At 48.9% G+C, this 7,168-nt stretch overlaps 1 protein-coding gene across 1 annotated transcript in view; it reads right to left on the reverse strand.

Moving 5' to 3' along the window:
- The window catches only part of LOC104990869, a gene marked incomplete at its 5' end in the record, with an annotated part of 43,173 nt that overhangs the window by 3,939 nt on the left and 32,066 nt on the right, over window positions 1-7,168 (reverse strand).

A 7,168-nucleotide genomic window follows, 5' to 3' on the forward strand; every position in this document is an offset into this window, starting at 1 on the left:
CTTTTTTTTTTTTTTTCGCTATTCTTGCTTTTTTTTCTTATTTATTTTTTAATTGGAGGGTAACTGCTTTAAATATGTTAATTTCTGCTGTATAACACCCATGAACCAGCTGTATGTATCCATATATCCCCTCCCTCTTGAGACTCCTTCCCACCCATCCCGCCATCCCACCCCTCTAGGTCATCACAGAGCACTGAGTGGCAATGTCAGCACTTTTAATCGTGGCCCCATCTAATTTCAATGCAAGTCGAATTTCAGAGCTGAGAGATATAGGTACGTCCCATCTGAAGGTTGGAGGCCAGATGCTCTCCACTTAGGATGGGAAGGCACTTTAATTTAGGGTAGAAGGAGTAAGATTCGACCTTCTCTGAGATCTTCCCCCCAGTGTCACCTCTCCCTTATTTTGGGGGGTATTCAGCTTTTAGATGGCCCCGAATATCTGACTTCAGAACACAGAGACCTCTGGCCTCTGGATACGTGCCTTTCAAAATAATATCACCTGGAGCGCCTAGAGATTTTGGTGTCCACGTGTCCTCGCTTTCCTGCCTTTCTGTGCTTATCACGTTGGGACAAAAACCCTGTGGACACGGGAAGGAAAATGTCCCCTGGGCCAGTCAGGGTGTACTAGCATCGCCACAGTGACCACTGACCAAACGCCTTCACTGTGAAAGACATCCCTGAAGGCCTCGAGGCACACAGCTGCCAAGAAATCGGGAGGATTCAGATGAAGTATAAACTGATGCGAAGAGAGAATTTGCTGAGACACAATTCTAGAAGCCTCCAAAACTACTTCAGATTCCATTTTTTATAGCTAGCTGGTGGAAATCTATTTTTTATAGATCCCTGGTGTATGATGCAGGAGCTCAAATTCAGTGCTCTGTGACAACCTAGAGGGGTGGGATGGGGTGGCAGGTGGAAGCGAGGTTCAAGAGGGAAGGGACATGTGAATGCCTATAGCTGATTCATGTTGATACATGGCAGAAACCAACACAATATTATAAAGCAATTATCCTCCAATTAAAAATAAATAATTAAAAAAGAGACAGGGACTTCTCTGGTGGTCCAGTGGCTAAGACTCATTCCTTGCTGCCAATGCAGGGGTCCTAGGCTTGATTCCTGGTGAGGAAATGAAGGGTCCACATGCCACAACCAAGACCCGGTACAGCCAAAATAAATAAGTTAATAAATAAATATTTTTAAAGGGAGAGAGAGACTTGTATGATATTTATTTATTGCTGCATAATTTAAATGTAACTATATAGGCAGAACTTGAGCAAATTCCAGGAGATAGTGCAGGACAGGAAAGTCTGGCAGGCTGCAGTCCATGGGATCGCAAAGAGTCCGACGTGACTGAGCACCTAACACTCAGGCTGTTCTAAACGTCCAGCTTCAAGCCATCCCTAATCTGCTGAGACCAAAAGTGCTTTACGGACATGTTTATAGAAATGATGATATAAACTCACACGAGCCAGAAAGGGCAACAGACTCCTCCTTCACAGCGAATTAGAGGAAGCGGGCGTCTCCCTGATGGGGGGTGGCCCCACAACCCTGCAACCAGCCCCAGCTTAAGCTAAAGCTGGATTAACCCACTTTGACCATGTACCACTTAGATGAAGGTAGCCCTGTCATCAGGCTAATTCGATGGAGGATTAAAGAGGGCCTAGCTCTCAACTTATTCTGCATTTCCCTCAAAAGCAGGTCGAGTCTGATTAAGTCCGAATTTTTTCCCTGTGTTCAGCCACCTACATCTAGACCAAGTCTACAAGAAGGGTTCAATAGTCAAAATCCAAGTGCTATCCCTATGACTGAAGAAAACCCCACCCGCCACGTTCTCCAGGGCCACGCACGTGGGGCAGGTTTGGAGTCTGTCTGCAGAGGGTCTGAGTGACCGAGCACAGGCGCTGAAGTCCAGCCCCTGGTCTGACTTTCAGCACCCCGTGGATTGGGGTGTGTGCCCCTCACCTGTCCATGCCTCCATTTTCTCAATTGGTCTGTGAGAAAAAGGATGATGCCCACCACCCAGGGTTTCTCCTTGGGACCGAGCCTGGGAGCGAATCGGTGCCAAAGAAAGGTTGTCAGTTCCCTACTGTTGACAGCGTCAGGGAAAGGGTGCAAGGAGGCAAGGGTCACACGCAGGGAGTGGTCACTCCCTTGGTTCACCTGTAGAGGAGCCACAGGGATGCCCCTGGGACAAGCAAAGCTTCAGGAAGAGTGGACGTGGCTCTCTGCCCACCTAGGCTCCAGAACCACCTCTGCACCTTTGCTGCATGCATCCCCTCGACATCCCTAAACAAGGGCCTGGCGATCATGGAACAAAATGGCCAAGTGAGAGAGCCCATATCAGGATGCGCAGAAAAGGAACAGGAAACGGTCACCATCTTATAGTCCAAAGGCACAGCCTACTCAGCCATAATGCATCTTTGGACCAGGGTCAGATTCTTGGGTGACCCCCTGCCACGCTGCAGTATGAGCTCCAAAGGACCCCGTCTCCCCAGGACAGTCCAGAGGTTGCACACAGATGTCAGCAAGCACTCAGGGTCTTAAGACTTGCCCTGTTTATCAATAACAGCTGGGGAACTGCTGACACGGAGTCTCAGTCCCCGTCCACTGCAGGCTCCACAGCCGCCTTTCCCTGAGTGTGTGTGGTGTGGACACAGAGAGCCGATAGGCGAATGTGCTACGGGGTTCTCCATCATTTCAGCAGGTGCTCCCTGAGTCCTCTCCATGGGTTTCCAGGTGCATTTCTGTGGCAGGGGCAGGGGAGTAGAATAAGCCACACGAAATATGTCTCTTTGGGTTAAGGATTATTTTAGGCTGATTATTTCTAAGAAACAATGGACGTTGAAAGGCTCTGAAAACCAGTTAATGCTAACTTTTAGTAAGAGACATTTATATTTATAAGGGAAATGCTGGGAAAGATTGAAGGCAGGAGGAGAAGAGGGTAACAGAGGATAAGATAGTTGCATGGCATCATAGACTCAGTGGACATGAGTCTGAGCAAACTCCGAGAGATAGTGAAGGACAGAGAAGCCTGGCATGCTGCAGTCCACGGGGTCACAGAGTCGGACACGACTGAATAACAAGAGTGTCTTCCTGTCTGTACCAGGAGGAGAAGACTGGCTATATCTCTAGAATCTCGTATCCATGGAGTTAAGTCTGCCCAACAGCTGTGCCCTTATCTACTGGGCTTTTCCCCGCCACCTCCCAGAACTGGCCTCCCCCTTCTGAAAATCTTTTGTCTCCAGCTGGAGATGGCATTTAAGATGGAGGCTTGGGCTGTTTCCAAGACTTGCTCAGGTTTCCTGGGCATCTCCCTTGTACACAGGAGGGACACATGTTATTAAACTTGTTTGTTTTTCTTCTGTTGACTGTCTTTTATTACAGGGAGCTGGGTTGGGGTGGGAGCATCTCAGCTAAGAACCTTGAAAGGAGGGAAAATTATTTTTCCTCCTCTTTCCTGGTCCCGAGGCCTGAGCTCAGACAGAGTGGGGCATCTCCCCAGCATGGCCCAAGAAGTGTGCTGTTGACCCATCTGGGCAGTAACAACTCTTCTGTCACCCTCCACCCTCCCTGCCTCCCAGCACCCTTGGTCCTGGAGCGAAGCCCTTTCCTATTCACTTCCTGGGCCCAGCTTCTTCCCACCCGCATCCTTCACTGGCCAGGCTCTCCTGTCCGGACACTCAGAACCTCTCCGGGCACAGCAGTGGCTCTGAGAAGAAAGGATGGAGACATGGCCGAGGGTGACCCCCCTTACGTGGGCCCTGCAGCTCACCCCAGTGACCCCTCCAGTGGTGGCTCCAGCCGTGGACGGGCCTCCCAAGCCAGCAGGTGGGTTGCAGTTAAATTGAGCAGCTCATTAGGAAAGCCAGTTTCTCAAACTGATAGCCACAGCTAATAATCTAGGCGGCGCTTTGGGGCTGTCAGAGAAATTTTCACATTACTGCGCCTCACCTAATCCCTCGCGCACAAACCTTCAAGAGAGCACTGCCAGCCCCAACCTACTGAGGAGGGAGCTGGGGCTGACGGGGAGGGTCACCCGCCGCCAGTAGGCCAAGAGCTGAGACCCGGAGTCAGGCCCTCTGATACCATCAACATGCCTCCTCCACCCAGCCTTCTGCGTTTACCCTATTATGATGAAATATACAAAGAGCTACACACCTGTCTTTTCTTTAAAGAGATACCTGTATTTCTTCTTCTCATTTGGAGATTAGCATCTTAATAATAGGTATTCCAGGGCTAGAATCACATGACTATGATCATAATTGTTCAAAGATGAGTCAGATTTCGAAACAATAGATGTCTTAGGCTCACACACGCTTGCTGCTAATTGCATAGGATGAGGCTGGGGGATCAGGACAGGATGGAACAGTAGTTCTTCCTGCCAGACGCTGCCCCCCATCCCCCCCCCATCCTCCCCTCTCCACCACGTGGGCAGGAAGGGACACTCTTCCACACCTGGTACACATTCCCCACACTGTTATGAAGCCAGTGGACCTGGAGGTCTCTCTGGGGCAAGTCTCAGGAAGATGCATGCTCCCACCCACCCATCCTCAGGACAAGAAGAAGAGATGCTAAGCAGAGGTTTCAGGTGCCACCCACGACATTCAGGCCTGGGGATGACCAGTCTAGGAGCATCAGGGCCCTCAAAGACCTGGACCACGCAGCAGGAACCTGGGAAACTGCAGGATTTGCAGCGGGTATTTCAGGCTTTCAACATGTTTCAGGAAACTCAAAAGAAAGCAATGGGCCCCTTGGCAGTGGCGGGATTCAGCCTTGATGCCGAGGGTGCTGGATGCCCGGGCCCTGCCCTAGACCCACAGAATCAGGCCCCTGTGGGTGGGGTCCTGACAGGGGAATCTCTCTGATGATGCCAACCTGCAGCCAGGCTGGAAGTTGTCACCCTGGGGCATCCATGAGCTGGCAGCTGCTCTGTACTTCAGCCCCTTATTCTGCGGATGCCCTGTGCACCTATGGGTGTAGGGCACGGTGCTGGGTGGTGATAGAGGGCCCCCATGATCAAGAAAACAATATTGTTAACAGAACAAAAGCTGTTCAGCTAATCCAAGGCAGGATTTGAACCAAATTCCTGGAGTGAAGTCTAGAGAACTTGGGGTCGTATCCTCCCTGCCAAAGCAGACCAGGACCCAAAGGGAGGGTGATGCCCACCTGCCAATGCATGAGACACAGGTTCAATCCCTGGGTCAGGAAGATCCCCTGGACAAGGAAATGGCAACCCACTCCAGTATTCTTGCCTGGGAAATCCCATGGACAGAGGAGCCTGGCAGGTTACAGTCCATGGGGGTCACAAAGAGTCAGACACGACTAAGCAACTCAACAACAACAAAGACATGCATGTGTGCAGATGCAGAGAGATGTGCGTGCGCGCACACACACACACACACACACACACACTACACCGAGCTAACTATCAAACACAAATCAGGCTCTGAGTAAAACAAAAGGAGGCACACTGAAAGAACTAGAAGGAACTCGCGTGATGAGACTAAAAGATGCATCTAACTCTTTCATCATCTAAAGTTAGATAATATCAACACAAACAGAAGAAAGAGAAAAACAACCAGGTGAAGAAGAGTACAAGCCCCGAATTATCTAATTTACGCTTTTGCCAAACTCATGGCTTAAAATGAAACTAAGGTCTCTTCATTTTTGAAAAGCTCATGACACTAAGATGCATTGAGGTCAAAATGACCACTGGGCCGTTTCCTCTTTCACAGGCTTGTGGCAGGTGAACCAGGAGGATGTCTAGAGTCCGGTTTGAGGATACAGCATCTCAGCCCCGGGTCTGGGCGCTCACCTGCACCTGTGCCTTCGCCAGACTCAGGAGTAGCTGGGAGCCCACCTGTGGACTCAGCCTCCCGAGGGGCGTGGCCGTCATAGGCTTTGGAGAAGCCCAGTGTTTACAATGAACAGCCCATGTCTCGATGGGGCTCTTATGCGTTACCTCGGAAAGCAGACTCTTAAAAACAAACCTTCAAGCCAACAGGCGGAGGAAATTTGAATGAACCAGACAAGTTCTAAAAGCCTTGTAATTCTGATGTTCTTCAGCAGCCAGTGTTGCCCTAATTTTCTTTTTCTGCTTCTTTTCTCTCTTTGGATGGCATGTCGGCTCCCAGAGTCCAGCAATTGAACTTATTGTTGGAACTGGCAAGTTACACAAGAAAAAAGAGGAAGATTATTGAGATGGGTGTAACCCATCGCACTACAGCCAAACAGATGCTGAAACACTGACACAAAACAGATGATGGAAGTGAATGAACTTGAACTTCAGAGAGCAGACAAAGCTGCAAGCCACAATGGGGTGGGGTGGGCCCAGCTCCCTCTGGGACTGAGGAAAACTAGAAAGAGGGGAGGATGGGAGGATGATCTCTTTGTTTGGTTCCAGAAACACCATATATATATATATATATATATATAGACACTAGTATAGATAAAATAGATAAACAAGTACCTGCTAGATAGCACAAGGAATGCTACTCGATATTCTATAATGATCTATATGAGAAAAGAATCTGAAGAAAGATATAGTTAAATAGATGCTAAGTCGCTTCATTCGTGTCCGACTCTGTGCGACCCCATAGACGGCAGCCCACCAGGCTCCCCCATCCCTGGGATTCTCCAGGCAAGAACACTGGAGTGGGTTGCCATTTCCTTCTCCAATGCATGAAAGTGAAAAGTGAAAGTGAGTCGCTCAGGTTGTCTACTTGAAAGTTACACAGTCTTCTAGCGACCCCATGGACTGCAGCCTACCAGGCTCCTCCGTCCATGGGATTTTCTAGGCAAGAGTACTGGAGTGGGGTGCCATGGCCTTCTCCAATAGTTAAATAGATAGAGACGGGTATATGTATAACTAAATCCCTTTGCTGCACACCTGAAACTAACATAAATTAGTTGTAAATCAACTCTACTCCAATTAAAAAAAAATAAAAGAAATAGTCTCATGTTTCCTGACCTCCAATAAAGATCTTTTTTCTTCCTTTTTAGAACCTACTTTTTAACCTACTTACATAAATCATCATCCTGTCCAGTTCTATGATTTTGGACAAATGCATAGAATTGTCTAACAGCCAGCATCACAGTCATAATCCAGCTCAATTCCCTCACTCCCCACTCTTTCTCTTGCACTGCTCCTTTGCATAGAATTGTCTGA

This window comes from Bison bison, unplaced genomic scaffold (assembly GCF_000754665.1).
Source record: "Bison bison bison isolate TAMUID 2011002044 unplaced genomic scaffold, Bison_UMD1.0 scf7180017864180, whole genome shotgun sequence".
NCBI lineage: Eukaryota > Metazoa > Chordata > Mammalia > Artiodactyla > Bovidae > Bison > Bison bison.